Raw genomic sequence first — 19,288 nt, 5'->3', positions numbered from 1 at the left:
AGTTGAATAGTTCAACTTCAGCATTGAACAATTCTGTATCCTCAATCTCCATCCTTGCTTGGTATTGTGCCATCTGCATTGCCATACTACGCCTTCTTCTATCACCCATTGATGAGATATTGAGGATTTTTAGGAAACAAAAACTCTTTGAAAGTTGAAATATGAGTGAATATAGAGGATGATTGAAGGTTGAAAGGTTGTGTGATCAACAAATATTGGACATATGTTTATATAGAGGATGATTTCTGAAAGTTTGGTGGTGAATGGTTGGTTGAAAGTTTGGTGTTTATATAGTTGGTGAAAGTTGAAAGTTTGGTGTTTATATAGTTGGTGAAAGTTGAAAGTGTGGTGTTCAACGGTTGGTGAATTGAAAATTTGGTGTTGAAAGGTTGGTGAATTGAAAGTTAGCCCAGGGTTGAAAGATTGGTAAAAGTTGACGGCTTGCTTTGTGGGAAATTTAGTGATTTTTCAATATTTATCGGAATTTAAATTTTTTTAGATTAAAATGTTCATAAAATTAATTTACGATAGTCTACATATTTATTTTTTTTAAAAAAATTAATTTAACAAAAAAAATTGCATAAGTTCATTCTTTAATAATCCCGGGCTAAAATTTTAGGCCAGAACGGTTGGAGCAGAAAAGTTGTTTCTGGGCTAAAAGCTAAATTTTCCGGGCTAAAAAATTTGGCTTTTAGCCCAACCATTGGAGATGGTCTTAAACAAATAGAGGTGTAATTAAAAAAATATTATTTATTGAATTATTTATCCTTAAAGAATGTTGTATTTTTTATTTAGGATTCTATTTGACAAAGTTATTACTTTATATTTATGTTTATAATAGAGAATTGTTATTAGCGCTCTAAAAATCTCATTCTACATCCCTCACAAGTGTATTTTTGTTTCTAATTGTAGAAAGTTTGAGTGCAAAATGAAATTTTTGGAATACCAGTAACAATTCCCTTATAATATATGTGCATGTTTATAATATACATGTGTTGAAAAATTTAAATTACTATTATTATAATATTAAATTTATTAATTGAATGGAAATTAGAAGTTGAGTCTTTTGGTAGAAAGATGTGTCTATTCAAATGAAAAGTTGTAACTTTTAACTCTTTATGAATAGTCACATGCTTTTTAAATAGGTGTCTCAACTTCTATAAATAGGAAAGCCCCCTATAATCATAAATAACTTTTAATCAATACATATATTCATACATATAGTGCACTAAATATTAGAAAGTCGCATTGAGTCTATATGAGATAGTTTTCAACACAATCGTGGTTCATGGAGCTTAGTGATTTGGAGTGCTACTATTATAAGGACGTGGTCGTTGTATCTTGGGAGACAAACACCGATCAACCATGAGCACCATAGTGAGGCGTAAACTTGTCTTAAGGACAAAGTGTCCAACACTTGCCTTGACCGTATTTTTAGGTTTTTCTAAGGGAACTGTTATTAACACTCCCAAAATCACATTCTACACTTATCACAAGTGTATTTTTCTTTCTAATTATAGAAAGTTTGGAGTGCAAAATGAGATTTTTTTTAGTGCCAATACTAATTTCCTTTTCTAATTCATTATGTCATGTTCATTTAACATTGGTTACTTATGTGCATGTATTACTTTGATATATAATTGTATGAATTATTTCTTGATTTTCTATGTCATTTAATATAGCAATTAGACCTTATTTTTTCCAACAATCTTAAAGACAAGTTCTGGTTTAGTTGCTATCAAAAGTTGATCAAATAAAGTGTGCTTGTGAGAAAATCACGGACAGAAAATATGGTGTTTGATTACATGTTTTTGTCTTTTTGGTAAGTATATTCGTGTGTCATTGAAAATATGAATAATATGGTCATATGAGAGCAAACCCATGATTAGTATATGGTTGGGGTTTGCATGTTTATTACAAAGCATGACTCAATGTATATATCAAATCCTGGTTTAAGGTTGGATGCTTTGGATCAGATTTGACACTTTGCCACTTCGACTGCTTGAACCCTTTTCAAGACATGCTTTGCATTGAAGTTTTGTCTACAATCTATGTATATATATACTTGAATATTTCTCTTACACTTGTTGACTTATAAGTTTGCAGTTTTCTTTAATTTCCTTTAGAAGTATGGAGAATTAGATTGGTTGGTTATGATCGACCAACTGATGTCTGAAAGTGTTTTTTGAAACTAATGCAATCCTAGTAAAGGTTACATCGTTTGACCAAATGACACAATTGGGGTCTTGAGTATTGTAAGGAACTGGTATATGAAAGATCTGAGAATGAGATAATTTATTTACTGCATATACACATGCATGAGTCTGTTATATGTTTGGTGTGTTTTTACGTCTACTATGTCTCTTGAAGTGGCACAAAAATGAAGGGAAAAAGCCGCCCTCTTTGCTAAGCGTTGGAAGGGAAATCTATTACATGATCTTTGTTTCAACCAATTGATTGTGACTGACGATAGTCCAAACTATGATTTATCCCATATGTATTCATGGAGAAATACAGGATATTTGGTTGTGCTCGATATTTCCTAAACAACTATTAGTGAATTATTTGAATGCAGCCATGATGGATATGTATGCGAGGTATTATGAAGGAACATGAGTTCGTTGTATTTGATATATTAAATGGATATCTCTTGCCTCATGGCATTATAGAGGTGATAAGAAAATCTGAGAAAAGGTAAAATATCTTTTCATGAAAGGACACCTGAAAAGTTTGCGCATGGCGTGCGTTGATACAGAAGGACTAAAGGTTTGGAGTGAGGATCCGGTGAGGATCAAGAGAATCCTTAAATTATATTTGTTCATTGTACATCGTGTGATAAAAAATTATTGTAAATTTTTTATTTAAAATTGAATATAAACAGTACCCGATGAAAACTAACCCTATGATGTATAATAAACAGATGTGATTGAAGGGTTCCCGGAATCCTCACAAAAAGGATCCGGCAAAGATCCTCTTTCGAAGGTTTGAGATATCGTGTATATGGTATATACGAATATTACACAGCTTGTGAATCTCAAACATGGCGTCCTACTGAACACATACAATGCATAATGTGAATATATTTGTGATGAGACATTATTATTATACCGTGTTGTCATTGTTATTGCACTACTAAATAATCATATTAATAGTGCACATATGTTACAAAGAAAGTTGGGGTTGTGTTTAGTCAAAGAGTGAAGTCCTAACTATTAAATCTCAGTCTAGAGGCCAAGGGCAACAATTGCCAGAAGTGCTGCTCGTAGGAAGGATTAGTTATTAGGCTTCAAAGCAACCACATTGGAGGAAATTGTTGGGATGGCTTAGCTATATTTGAGAAATGATCTATAATTAAGAAGAAAGAAAAAGTAATGTGCTTGTAGAAAGAGAAAGATTATCTTTTACAATAGAATTTTTAAGGTATTGAAAGGTTAGAAATCTTCTAGTAAATACCTTAAATGTGGGGGAATTTACCCAAGCATAGGCAAATTACTTAGTAAATCTGAATATATATTTGGAGGACTTAACACCGGAAAACAACTACTCTCAAACGAAATTTATTTCCATGCACGAATGAGTTTTGTGATGGGCATATAACATGAGTAGTCAACCTAGTGGTACTAGTTTTTAAAGGTTTGACTAGAAAATAAGTTGTATCATCGAGGGCAATGAGTTTAAAAGCCCAACCTAGTCGACTGGAGATCACAAGATCTAGGTTCAAAAGGGACAACTAAATAAGATCTAGGTTCAAAAGGGACAACTAAATTATGACAACTCGGAGTAGCACTGTAGAGATGTATTCTCTTTCTACCAATGTCCCATGATGACAATAGTGCTACTTGCCATTGACATTAGGTTAAGCTTTATGCTTTTAATGATTCTTATAGCTTGAAAGACTTAGAAGTCCAAGCGGGGTATTGCAGGATACTCTTAATGGGAAGTCACCTATCTTGAGTGAGGAATGAGGTTGTTCATGTGAGAATTTTCTGAAGGGCTTAATTCTTTAAAAGCACTAATGAGAAACCGAGAATTGTCAAGGTCAAAATGAACACAACTGAGCAACCACGAGGTGTCTGGAAAGGTATTGTGTGATTACTATTATCTTGGTTTAGACAAATGGCTGAGCAGTTCAAGACATCCCGTTCACTAATTAGCCAAGTAAATCCGATAGTAATACACTACGGAAGGTTCAAAACCAAAAACTACTTGTCTTGATGCGGTATTTTTCCTACTTAAGAACAAAGTGTCCAACACTTGCCTCGATTGTATCTTCAGGTTTTTCTAATCATTTAAGTCATTTCATTTAACATTGATTACTCATGTACATGTATTACTTTAATATATAATTGTATGAATTATTTCTTGATTTTTTATGTAATTTAATATAACAATTAAACCTTATTTTTACAACAACATGTACAAGCACTCACTTTCTATATATAAGTGTGCGATTAAATATAAAAGGCTAAAAATAAAACATATCCAGAACTATTGACGCGATAATGTAAGAGTTTAATTACAAGATGCATACAGTTACTAAAAAAACATCAGAATCTATATTTACATTTCAATATTCATTCAATTTTTTTTCTAGAAATACTCGAATTTGGAATTTCTCATGTCAAAATTGAAATTTTCAATCTAACTTTTAACCCTACGCGAGTGCGAAGAAAAGTGATACAACATTACATTGTTCACAGTAACTTCTTTATTATTAAACCTATTTACATTCTATAAGAGAGAAATGTTAAGGAGATTCTTCATAGACTCTCGATCATCTTTTTTTTTTTTTTTTTTTTGACCAAACAATATATCTACACTAAGGGAAAATGGGTGAGCTTAGCCTTGTAATGTGCTAATAATAATTTGATTCAAATTTTTCTTTGGCGCGAATCGAACCTAAGATCTCTCACTTATAAATGAAGAGGACTATCACTAGACCGTAGTACTAAATGACATCATCTCATGTGTTTTGCACAATGATTTGTAATGTTGGCACGAAAATTGTGCCAGAAACACGAGATGATGAAAAGTTCATGAATAATCTCACTTTTGAGAGTCTTTTTGACATTTCCTAAAAGGGTAATGCAAGGAGATTAAATTTATAAACTAAATTTTGTAAATTAAATGACATGGAAGTTAATGATTGAATTATTACTTACGTGTTTATAAATGTGCTCATTTGTGATGACATATTATTTGATTTATAAATTTTATCTACAAATTTATTTTTCGTAACATAACCTTTCCCAAAATAACTTAATTAGCTGCTGGATGCATTTTAGAAGGTTGTTATTTTTATTTATTACGTTTTTTTCATTAAAGTTATTTGAAGGTAGACCCAATCTTAGCAATTTCAGAGAGCTCCATGGAGAAATTTTAACTATAATAATTTGGAAAAAGATCCTCTTCAGAGCCCTTCTACCTGAGCCAACTGAGCACAAAATCCAGCCCCTTGAAATTTGATTCAACGGCTAAAAACAGGGGGCGCATTAAAAGTTATAATAACTTTAGTCGTTGGATTAAATTTCAAGGGCCTGGATTTTGTGCTCAGTTGGCTCAGGTGGAAGGGATCCAGAGAGGATCCCTTTCCTAATAATATTTAGCCATACAAATTCAGTCATCCAATGCATCTGCTAAACACTCTAAATTAAAGTGATTTTTAATCCACCAATAATTATTCTCAAACAGACCATTACTCCTAAGTGCACTACATCCCACATCCCGCATATAAGGTACAAATATATACACAACAAAATAACTTGGAGTACAAACCCTAAACCCTAAACCAGGTACTATCTTTGGCTCAAAGAAAATGCTAAATTTTCAGTTGTCTGTAAAACTGATGGTGCTTCCAAGAGCACTGGTCTCAACCCTAATGCAATCAATTTCAAGAAATGATTTCACTGTCAATCCACTGAACACTTAAAGAAAAATTGTCCTGACTTTAAAGTTTGACTCATTAGGAAAGGTATAAAAACCATTGATATTTATATCACTGTTGTACCAAATATTGTTTTTATTCCTTAAAAATTTTGGTGGTTTGACATTGGTTGTTCTACACACATAACAAACTCTTGGCAAAGATTTCAAAGATTGAAGGAGACAAATAAAAAATCTACAATGTTTATGTTGGAAATGAAAATAAAGAGATTGTCGAATTAGTTGGTTGGGTAATGTTGAGATTGTCTTCTGAATATGTTTTAGTTTTGAACAATGTTCTTTATGTATCTTCCATGAGAATGAAATTATTTTCTGTAACTCAATTTATGAAAAATGATTTTTCCTATATTGGTAATGAAATTTAGTTTTTCTTTCGCAATCAGTTTTGACAATCTCCTTAGATATGCAATTTTCAACGGTAATATTTGACAAATTCAGTGTGGTTACTATCATGAGTGTCTCAATGTTGATCATTTTGCATAAAAAAAGGTCGCTCACTAATCAAATATCTTCAATGCTTCATCTAGTATCTATTAAATCAACAATAAAGGTTTGTTAAAATCCACTTAAAAATACTAAACCTCTAACATAGAATGATTAACATGCATGTTACCTACAAGTCAGGTTTATTATTTTTGATAAACCAACAACACCACCACCACGTATAAAATGAAATCATAAGTTGTACCATATCAAGATGCTTACATAAACCACAATTTTGCTTATCGACAGCTAATACAATTTTTATCTTTTGGTCAAAACCAAGGGCTTCCATCGACGTCTTTAATCTTTTGGTGAATATTGATACTAAATTGGATAAATTTACAGCAACTGAATTGTAAACGATGCCTTCGGAAGTAGAAATGCAAATGTAAGTATATGAAGGAATTGTGACAATTACAAGGTTCAAAAACATGTGTCAGTCAGTACTATGGTATGGTAAAATTCCTCTTCATTTGAAAGTAAGAGATTTTATGTTCGAATTTCGTAGATGACGAATTTGATTCCAAATTAGGTTGCAATCATCCTTTTTATTTTGGGCTACATAGTCCTCTTTTGCGGCCCCGTCGTCGGTTCATTTTCTTTGGGTCATTTGACAAATAATATTTGATTGTTTTAGGCCCAATTGGTGAAGTCTTTTTGGTCATCGGATTGTTTGTTATTTATGAAGTATTTTGTAGACCAAGTTAGATGAATAAATTGACTAACGATGTAGCTTATATTAGATAATCTTTAAAGAGCGACTTGAAAAATAAATAGTCCTAGCCACTCAACACTATGATATAGTGGTATTTCTTTTCACATTTAAGTGAGAGGTCATAGGTTCAAATCTCGTATATAGTGAACTCCCCTTCTCCTTAGTATAAAATATATCGTTGTACTTAAAATTAAAAAAAAATTAAAAAAAATCCGAACAAGTAATGATGCATACCTTAAAAATAAAAAGAAGGAAGACTTTTGATGCAATTCTTAGCTATGAATATTCTTTGATTGAAACCTTGTTGGTTTTTAATTTTTGATTAAGGTCCCCGAAATTAATGTGATAATTTATTTCTATGTACGTTACTATACTTTTTAAATTAAAAATTAGAAATTTTAGTTGTTTATATAAATGAGATTTTAAATAAAAAAACCATAATTTGAAGGATTAAAAATATTAAAATATAAATATACTATTGTGTGTGTGTGTGTGTGTGTGTGTGTGTGTGTGTGTAAACATGGGCACATTCATCAAAATTAACCAAAAAAATTGTATCAAAACATGGGTACATTCTTCAAAATTACCAAAAAAAAAAAAAAATATGAGGCTTAATAACATTAGTAAATTTCTTCGATTAAACTTGACATGAATACATTTTAAAATCAAAGAAATAAGAATTAATGTAGCCATATAAGTTTAAAAATGGATTAGAAAAAAAATTGAATAGATTTTATAAAAAAAAAAAAAAGAAAAAAAAGAAAAAAAAAAAAGGGTACATTTTACATATAACAAATTGGTATGTTTAAGAATGAGTACATTTTAAGATTAAAAAGTTTTACATGAATGGATACGTATAATTAGCATGGGTACATTTTGCAAAATAAAAAGTACAAATAAAAAAAATATATGGGTACAAATACAAATAAACTTTAAAAAATATGGACACAAAAAGAAATTAATATATTGGTACAAATTAAAACTGAAAAGAAAATTGGTACAAATTAAAAAAGAATTACAAATTAAAAATGGGTACAAACTAAAACTAAAAATATATGATAAAAAAATTTAGTCATAAATATAAATATACTAATTGTAACATTTTTAACATTAAATGAATATATTTAGAAATAAAAAAATATTTTATTATTGAAATAATTAATGATGTTATTAATATCCAAGGACCTTGATCAAAAATTGAAAATGAATAGGATTTTAATCAATAGATTAGCAAAGAGAAGGATGAGAACCTAATTTCTCCTAAAAAGAAAGAACAAACCCCAAAGAAAGAGGTATAACTTCTATGTTTTAAGTATTTAACTGCTAAATTTAATTATCACAAACTCTTTAAAGGCCAATTTGGGATTGTAGCATTTTTTTAGTGATTACTTATGTTGTTCTTTAAGAATAATCCATTGTAAAATAAACTATTTGAGCGTTTGTGTTGACCTTAAAAATTACAAAGCCTACGTGGCGCGCAGGCTGAGTAACTAATGAGCTAACTACGTCTTTCGGTTGATGTGGGGCGTGCCAACTCGTCGGCCGAGCTTGGCCGAGGAGTACAATTTGTTGATGTCGCGTTGAGTGCGTTGCTGACTTCTTGATCTTGTGATTGCGGCCGAGGAAGGAACAAGTCTTGGCCTTTGGGTTCTCGAGCCTGAAGATAAGGCTGCTAGTTCTGTGAAGTTCATAAATCGTCGGTGCCGGATTCGGTCATAGTAATTAGATTCATAAGAGTATAAGCACGTCGAATCGACACCAGACTATATAGACACAAGTACTCAAATGAGATGTATATCTTGATTGTAAATGTGGTTCGGCCATTAGAATGCCGAACTCTAAAACTCACTTGCGAGTATCCAATCATAAAACCACTCGACGCTCAATGCGCCGAATGTAGTAACTTGTAACACCTTACTTCGCCGAGAAAGCTAATAAGATGACCTCTGCCAATAAGGATTCGGAAACCCTTCTCGACCGAGACTTGGATAAGTAACCAGTCGGCCTCGACGCAGAGCTGTTTATCCAAACTGAAGGTGCTCCTCGATCGGCTGATTCTACGACAATAGTACTGTTTATCCAAACTGAAGATGTTCGCCTATTGTCTTCACAGTGCTGTTTATCCAAACTGAAGATGTGTTGGCGGAAGAAGAAAAAAAAAATCTCAAGATGTTTGAGAGGTTTACGCAAGGCAATTTGTGTGTTCAATTGGAGGGCCTCGAATGATGCATTCTGCTTTCTATTTATAGCAACAAATCCTCCTTAAGATCAAGTTGAAACCATATTCGAATTAGGACTTCTTATTCTGATCCAACTTTATCTCGATCAATCCTACTCTTATTAGGACGTTGAACTCACCCTTTTTTCAAGTCATATTCATTGCCAGTCGAGAATCATATTGCATTAGAACCCCTTATCGTACTGGGACTTCGACCTATCACTTCTTCTTGCAATAAGACTCGACCATCTTCACTGAACGACCTAGGACCACCAGGCAGCCCATAGTATATTTGGAAAAGCTTTGGGCCGACCATAAATCTACGCTTGGCCCAATGATATTATTTTGGGCCCAAACATTGCCCCCTCGCTTCTAAGGTCCTCAGCCTAGAATCCCTTAGCCGATTTTCAACCTTGAAGATGTGAATTTAAACCCTATAAGATAACTACGGAATCATGAAAAACCTCAAACATCCTATCCATCGAACGCATTTATGAAGCATGATCGCACGATCCGAATTCTCCTGCACGTCTTGCTGCATGTCAATCCTTCGGTTAACCTAGTAGCCTTTAATCATGATCCTCGAAAACATGGGCCAGCCGAAACGTCTCTTCCGCATTAATGCATTAAATCCACCGCAACATGCAATCGTACGCCCTCAAAGCACAAAAAACTCGATCATATCCCCTGGATTCCCAAGATAACCATAATGATTAGTGATTTCCCTGTCAATTTCGCCCTAAAATTTGAAAATCAAACGCTTTTGAAGATCAAACGTTTGACCTTCCTCTCGAAATGCCTATAAATACCTGAGTCCCTTCCGTTTGCGCTTTACGCCTTCAGAAACCTTGAAAATCCTCTTGCCATTTTTTCCTTCAAAATCCCAGAAAATCTCAGGCTCTGAAACCAGTAATCCCTCATTCAAACCCAAACAATTCCAATCTTCATCAATGGCTTCCTTCATCTCACAGCTTTCTGACGAATGCAACAAATGCAAAGGCTTCATCGACCGGAGTGCCATCAAAACTCTGCGCTTCGAGAGTGATCTGAGCACCACTCATCAAATCCTAAGGCCACTCTTCAAGGATGCAGTACCATCGTCTATCACCACGCTCTTTAAGGCTCACTGTCTGACACCCTTGCTGCAAGGATTTGATTGGTCAAAATGGGACCTAACAAAACCCCATGGAACCTGGCCTACGACCAACGCCAACTGGGCAGCCTGGGTTATTCGGATGGAAAACTTCTTCGGTCAAGAATGGAAGGCTCTTGGTAACTATGATGTCATTAGACTCTCGACCATGAAGTTAACCATGGACAAGGAACTTCTTATGGTAACACTAAGTCTCTGGTGCTCGGTCACCAATACCATGATCCTTCCATTTGGCCCTCTCGGCCCCACCATCCTTGACGTCTCAGCTATTCTTGGGATTTCTCCTTCTGGCATCCCGATAGATGCTGCCCTCTTTGGATGCCCGTAAACCTCGACCTTAGGGCGTTTTTCAACGAACGAGCCATCAAGAAGCTAAGTAGAGATGGTCAAGAGCCTTTAAAAGAAGAGGTTTAGAAGTTACACAAAAACTTCTTTAACTACAACACCTTCATCCTCCATTTCATTGGCCGTTGGGAGACGAGTCTATGGAAGGGGGAACACGAAGCCTTCCTATTTTACTGTTACAACAAATTTATTTGTTGTACTAAGTCAAACAAATGATTGGTCGAAAATATGCTCGTGGCTGAAACTCTGACTAGTGGTCACACCCTTGCGTTCAGCTCGGCCGTTCTCGCCAATCTTCTCTGCTGCTTGGCCGAGGTGACCATTAACAAAATTGACCCAAACCAGAATGGTCATCTTTGGGTCTTCCAACTCTCACTACAGGTCTATTTCACCACACTTCGGCCATAGATCCCTAACTTCCAATCCACTACATCGCTCAACCTTCAGGTTGCATCTCGGCCGGCGCCTCCTCATCAGGCCGAAGAAGTCTTCAAATATTTCTTCAGCCTAGATGTCCTATCCGACGACGAGTTTTTAGTGTGTCGTCACCAACGGTACCCCTCTTCTATCAGGTTTCCAACATCAGCATGGAGTGAAAGTGAAGGTGCTAATCTTCATCAAAATTAGGGGTCGATCGTGTTAACACGCGACTTTCCCCTCGGTTGCTACTCTCGCCGAGCGAGTTGGGAGGTCTAACACCCTCACTTCACTGCCCGACAACTCGGCTACCTCCAAGGTTGTCTCGTGCCTCTACTTACTTTCCACTCCCTCCTAAGCTGAAAACGTCTTTCTGGCTCTTCAGAGAGGGAGTGTAGAGATACCGAAAAAGAGTTTCAGGAACGGTGCAAAACATTCTGCCTCCGACCAACTCTTCCTGAATCTCTCGGCACTGACACCTTCGGCGATTGGTGGGAAGAGTATACTCAGGCATTTTTTGGGGTTTCGATTGAAGATGTCGTTAACAAGTTTTAGGCGATCGGCCCAAAAAACCTTCTGCCCTCCAATCCAAAGAGACGACCCGAGGTATACGACTACCTTTACCTTTATTTCTCCTTTTTATTATCACTAAACTTCACTAATTTGAGCTCGCTTTCTTAGATAATTGAGCGTTGAAGAAAGCGAAGGTGATTGTTGCGGCAGTGGCCAGGAAAAAATCTGTCATTTCCAAGAAAACCAAAATCGCTGTGCAATCCCCGCAAAGCAAACGGCCTCACCCAGAAGCTGAGATAGCAGGTGAAGCTCCTCGACCCTCAAAAAGCATTAAGAAATTGGTAAAGAAGGGGGAACGGGAGATTCATGTGATCTCCAGCCAGACTACGGGAACGACTGCTCCTAATGTATCTCCTCCTATTTCGGTTGTCCAAGCCTCTACGGAAAAAAGGCCAACACCATCCTACCAAGCGGCCCGACCAGTCCTTGGCGCCGTGGCTGAACCAGTGGCTACTCCGCTGGTCGAAGAACCTGCAGTTCCGGGACCGACAGTTCCACCCGTCCTGCAAGAAATAGCCCCATCCGTCGGGACAAACCTCCTGAAAAAACAATCGACGATCATCTTGGAAAAGGTATGATTATGTCGCTAATAACTCTATTCGTTTCATCAGATTCAAAAGTACTAAACAACTCTTTATTTCAAGATGATGAAAATGACGAGATTTCGTTGGTGGGTCGTCCTCAACCAACCAAACTTCTTTCCACTAATACTCCCTATGTGGTCGAGGTGATTGACCAGGTCGATTCCCCTGCAGCCGATCGTGGAAAAACGCCTTATGTTGAGCCCGAAGCGACGGCGGAAATGCCCATTCACCTGCAAGATCAAGACCTTGGTATCCCCCCAAGAAGCCACTTCAGCCTTCATAAGTGCCCGTGTTCTTTTCCTTTGGTCAATCTTTTGTCTTAGAATTCTAAACCAGGAAAATATTAAATGTCAAGTGCCTACTTTCTCATTTCACCGAAAATTCTATGCGCCAAATGGTGTTATCTACATTTCCTGGCCACTTCAATGGCCGTTGAACGTAGATAACCTTCATCGGCCATGTGACTTGAGAAACAGTCTAAAGCACTGGGCTCGGCCATTAAGCTCTCTAAGTTCAAGCAATGAACCAGGGGATATGGCCGAAATCTCCTCCCGACAGGTTTAAAACAACTTCTCTCGATCAATTTTTTTTTTTTTCTTGTTTTAAGATTTTCCTTGCTTGAAATCTTTTCATGTGCACCCTTTATGGGAACTCAAGTTTGATGCTCTTATCGCAACTACCTCGAGAGCGGCTGGTTTTTCGACGACTACAACCAAGCCTTCCATGTCAATAAGCGAATCAGATGCCCTTGTCAAGCTGCAGGAACTCCTGTCTCTCTTAGCTTTACAAATTCTCGAACACCAGGGCCTAGATTCCGTGGGGGCATGTTTGAACGATCTTGCAGTTGATGGTCAATTGAGCAATGAGGCCATCACTCGAGCATCTTCTACCCTGGAACGAACTCAAGAATATTTTGGTATTTTCAAGATAGCTCTTCAGGCCGAAGGTGACTTGTAAACAGCAATGGTCAATCAAGAAGCTTTGTGTCCAAAGGTCGAAATACTGAAGAAGAAGATAGAAACACTGGCCTACCTTGATCGTCAAATTGTCGAACTTCAAAACCGAAGGTCGGTAGTTGCTTCCGAGCTTGCAAAAGATTTTGAGTCGGGCGGCAAATCTTGCCTAATAGAATACGCGGTTAGTGTGCGGCGGGTCAAGCAGCTAAAGATAGATAAGAGGAATCGGCAAGCTGAGGTCACCATGGAAGAGGTGAGGTGGTTGGAGTTGAAGGTCGTCCTTGAATCTCTCATTCCTTCCTCACCTTAAGAATATTTAGCCGTAAACGAATCGATCATCTGTATTTGTATGCTCGTTTCGCAAACTTATTAATGAAATAAACTTCTATTCCCGCATCTCCCATGTGACTGGATAATATTTCTTTAAAAATTTCCCATTCATTGGTAGTTTGTGAATTAAAGCGGTTCGATCTTAGAGATGGTATGCCCCCTTGCCAAGGACTTTATGTACGACGAACGGCCCTTCCTAATTTGGAGACCATTTTCCAAACCTAAGGTCTTTAATTCCAACCGGTAGCACGGTTTGCCATGCTAACTCTTCTTCGCCAAACGTTTTTTGTCTAACATGCCGATTATAAGCTCGCTCGACAATCTTTTTCTATGCCATTAATAAGTTATAAGCATCAATCCGAACTTCTTCTAAGTCTTCCAACTCTTGTCTCATGGCTTGACTGTATTCAGCACTAAACAAACTACTTTTTTCAATCATTTGCAATGAATTTATACTCAGATTGACCGGTAACATAGCATCGTGTCCATAAGTTAAAACGTATGGAGTTGTTCCAGTGGCTGATCGGGGTGAAGTTCGATAGGCCCATAATGCTTCATTTAGCTTCAAATGCCATATACTAGGTCTCTTTCTTACCATTTTTTCAAGAATGCCGATCAAAACCTTATTACTTGCTTTAGCCTACCCATTCGCCTATGGATCGGATATTTAGATTTTCCATATACTCTTTAAACATGTCGGCTGTAAAAATTGTACCACTGTCAGTTATGATCGTTTCTGGCACGCCTAATCTAGTTACAATATTTCCCTCTACAAAATTGCAAACTTCTTTGGTCGTCAACTTGGCATATGATTTTGCTTCGACCCACTTAGTGAAGTAGTCGGTTGCCACTAGTATCCATGCGTGTTTTGCCGCTCCGGAAGACAATTTGATTTTGTCGATTACGTCTATTGCCCATCCTCTGGACAGCCATGGTTTGGTAACAAAGTGGATTAATTCGGCCGGGACTCTCTATATAGGTCAATGAATTTGACATTGTATATATCCTCGTGCGTATTCAATGCAATCCTTCAATATACTCAGCCAGAAGTAGCCGTGTTGGCGAAGTAACCAACGCATTTTACATCCGGATTGGTGAGCCCTACAAATCCCTTCGTGTACCTCGACAATTGCTTAGGCTACCTCTTATGGGCCGAGACATAATAACAATAAACCATCCTCACCCTTTCGATATAACTCATTTTGGTATGACATGTAGTTTGTGGCATGGACTATTGTCCTGCGGTCGTGTTTGTCGCTGGGGTTGTCGAGATATCTTATAATTGCCCTTCTCCAATTGTCTGGCAATGTCTCAACAGCACATACTTCTACGTGGTCTCCTTATTCTAGCAATGATGGTAAAGACATCACTCGTGTGCGTATTATGTGGTTATGCTGGAGAACTTGCTGATTAACCAAGGCTGGGTAAGATCGTAGTCCTATAGTTGTTGCCCGGCTTAACTCGCCCTCTGGGAGTTATGCTCCAGAGGCTATTTGGGCGAGTTCGTCTGCGTTAGTATTTCGAACACGTGAAATGTGCTCAAATGTAATGCCCTCAAACGACTAGGCCAAATAGGTGGCAACCATGTGATAAGGCACCAAAGTACAACTCATGCAACGAAAAATATTGTTTAGTTTGTTAATCACCAGTTCGGAATCACCAAGGACGAGGATACAAGCTGTTCTTAAGTCATGGAAGACGTGAAGGCCGATGATGAAAGCTTCATATTCGGCCTAATTATTCGTACAACTGAAGTCTAACTTGAGAGAGAAGTACCAACGATAGTGGTCGGGAGATTGAATGACGATGCCGATCCCAGCCGAGGTTGAGGTGCTAGAACTATCGAAGTACATCTTCGAGTAGTTGTCTAGTGTTTCAACTAAACCAACGTCGACTTCACTGCCCGCAAAACCATAAGGAGAGGGATGTTGGGCAAAAAAATCAGTTAAGCTTGACCTTTGACGGCTTTTTGGGGTGCGTATTGCAAACTGAATTCTAATAATGCCATTGTCCATTTCCCAATTCGGCCTTTGACGATAGGCCGATTAAGCATGTAACAAATAACATCTGTCCGGGCGATGACCTGTGTAACTGATAGGAGCATGTAATGTTGAAGTTTTGACGTGGCGAAAAACAAAGCCAACCAAAGTTTCTCGACAGGTGAATAATTGATCTCAGGCGAATTTAGATTCCGGTTGAGATAAAAGATAACTTGTTCACGCCCAACATCGTTATCTTACGTGATGAGGCAACCGATAAACTCATCCACCGTCGAAATGTACAGTTTGAAAGGCCTACCGCGTCGAGGCGGTACGAGTACTGGTGGTGTTGTAAGGGAAACCTTGATTTGTGTGAAAGCCGCCTGATGTTTTTCTAGCCACTCAAATCTATCTGAGTCCTTAAGTTTCAAAAGCGTAGAGAACGTTTTTTTTTTACCTGCCGAATTAGTTATGAAACGGCCAAGAAAATTTATCGTTTGGAGTAACGACTAGAGTTGTTTTTTGGTCGTCGGGGGTGAAACGCTAATGATTGCACGAGCTTTATTTTCGTCTACTTCAATGCCACGATGGTGTACGAGAAAACCCAAGAAGTTACAGGCCGACACACCGAAGATACACTTGGCCAGGTTCATTTTGAGATTATGTTGGAGCATACGAAGGAATGCTTGCCGAAGATCATCCAAATGCGTTCCGCGACTCTTCGATTTTACTACCACATCGTCGATATATACTTCTATGACCGTACCGATCAAATCCTGGAATATCGTATTCATAGCTTGTTGGTATGTGACACCGGCGTTCTTGAGGCCGAATGGCATGACGACCCATTCATATATACTGAGTGCCCCCGGGTAACGGAAAGTGGTTTTGTGAACGTCAACTTCAGCGATAAAGATCTGATTGTAGCCGACATGGCCATCCATGAAGGACAATATTTCATGATTGGCTACAACATCAATTAACAAATCTGAGATCAGTATCTGGTATTCATCCTTAAGAGTGGCCAGATTCAAATTACAAAAATCGATACAGATACGTAGGGCGCCATTCTTTTTTAGCACTGGGACGATATTGGCTAGCCACTCGACGTATCGAGCGGTTCGAATAAACCCGGCTTTTAAAAGTCAAACTAGTTCTTCTTTTATGCCGAGCTATACTTCAGTCGAGAATCAGTGAGGGGGCCTGCCAAAAAGGCTTACAACGAGCTTTGATGTGTAATTCATGTTCAACGAGGTTCCGATTGAGGCCCGACATCTCATGGTAACTCCAAGCAAAGCAATCTTTAAACTCGTGTAACAATTGACAAAGTTCAGTCTTCATGGAGTGAGGTAACAACGCACTAATGAATAACGGCCGAGGGTCCTTAGCCATTCCAACATTTATTTCTTTTAACGGATCCTTGACTTGGGGTTTACTGTCTTCGAGTTCGACCAGTGCGGCTTGAACTTTATCTAACGATAATACTAGGCCGTTGTCTCCCTTAGCCAAAAATTTGATTAAGTTTATGCCCGAGTGTGGATGCTTGGAAATAGCATACCAATGAGCCAGTAGACGTTCCATGGTGGATGAAATCGCGGCCCAACGCCTTTCTTGTTGGGCATCAGTCATCGTTATTGGTAATTAAGTCTGCCAAGCCAAGTCTTGCCGAATCCTGGTATACAATCTCAGCGCCTACCTGGATGGTATAGAATCTCAGCGCCTACTTGGTTTGAGTCTTGTCGCCGACGAAGCTGCTCATTGTTATCCCTGACATTATGAGTTTGTCGTCAAAACGACGTAATGCCTTCATGATAGATAGAGGAATAATGTTTAACTATGGCTCCACGATCAACAAACCCCTTAGAAATAAGGTATCTTTCAATATAAGCCATAACATACAACAGCTTAGATGTTGGAGATTAACAGAAGAGGAACAGGGAAATAATTCGGCCATGGCTGCTTTAAGTTTGTCGTCTTTACTCGCTTGCCCATCCTCTTCGGTGGTGATGAAATTGACTTGTGTTGCTTCCTCAGCAACCACGTCCCCATCCAAGAAATCTGGTGTGTGGTTGGTCAAAATTCAACGGGTAAAACATGGACCATGTTGATTTCCATGTTTTCAAGGACTGAGGGACCCATCGGGTCCTGATTGTCTTCCTCTGGGTGATCAAGGGCAATATCATGCTTTTGAGCATTCTTGTCATGGTCGTCTTCTGCCTCCTCGAATGCTTGCTCCTGGGGAATGGCACCTGGACCTAGTTCATTATGGTTATCGTCTTCGAGGATGTTCGATGTTGAGGTTTGATTTTGTTTCTGCAATGTTTTACGGTCATGTTCTTCATAGGCTATTCGAGCGTTTCTTGTGTCTAGATATGCATCTAAACGTGCCACACGATCTTTCTCATCAACCGTAAGGCCGAAGAGTGATACGACCGAGAACACTTCGAAATGATATCGTAAATGCTGAAGATCTTCAAGGAAGAAAGGAAGCTGGGCGATATCTATGTCTATGTATGGGTCGACCTCAAAACCGAGGACGCGAGCCTCACGTATATTCTGGAATCTAGCTTTTATTGTTGGATCAGTGGTTTTCTGGATAATCTGTTCAGCATCGGGACAAGTTAATGCCAGGTCGAAAGCTTCTTGGCATGCCTTGGGTAGGCTGTACAAGTCATTGGCGAAATGCTTCTTGTGAAATTCTCGCATGTACTCCAAGGATTCGCTGAGGAATAGAGGGTGTAGATTTCATCGGACTTTTATTAATGGCTCCTGTGGAGGTAAGGGGGGATGCTTGTTTTCGACTTCTTGTCTGAAATGCTCGAGACGAGCTTTCATCTCCCCAGGCCGAAGCAGAAGTTTGATGTGTTTTTCAGATTCTGCAATGGTGGTTTCAAAATCGCAATCAACTGCCTTTTTCTCTTGAAGTAGTTCGACCATAATCGTCGGGGTTGGTCGGTCATCGCCGTTTCCTGCTGTATCTTTTGGTTGCCACCAGGTAGTCGAATTGTCTTGTGCTTCCTGTCATCGGGCCATGCAGTCTATCTGCTGGCGACGACGTTTCTGAGATTTGGATAACGTCGTATACATGCCAGTGGGAGAATTGTAACTATACCAGCGTTGGTCGCGTGGCTTAGGCGGTTTGAAGGTTTTTTGACTCACCGATGAACTCGAACCGCTGGAGTTACGTGAGTAGTAGTCATCATTATAAAACGGTGCGTCAAAGTCAAGACGTTTTCTCACTGAGGTTGGACTATTTGGTCGTACTTGAGGGCCGAGTCTCTCAAACACCTTCGGACGTTGGCCGGCACCGAGTTCCTTTAGAGGTGTCGCTGCGGCTGTGGTCGATTATCATGAAGTTAGAGCCTGAGGTGTTTTCTCTTTAGGTTCGGTTAGGACAACGCGTGTCTTACAACAGCCGCACAAAACCATTGGTCCATCAACTTCTTCGAAACTGGAACCTGATATGGATTCAACTATGGCCGGCCTCGAAAACTCCGTGGGCGGTTCATTGAAGAATAAATCAATCTTAAGTCGCGGCTGGGAGTTCTGCTTAAGGACATGTTGTATTGGGACGAACTCGGCCTTCCCTTTC

Source organism: Pyrus communis, chromosome 10 (genome assembly GCF_041283825.1).
Source record: "Pyrus communis isolate YQ-2024b chromosome 10, ASM4128382v1, whole genome shotgun sequence".
In the NCBI taxonomy this organism is placed as follows: Eukaryota; Viridiplantae; Streptophyta; class Magnoliopsida; order Rosales; family Rosaceae; genus Pyrus; species Pyrus communis.
Note: the sequence above shows the minus strand (reverse complement) of the source record.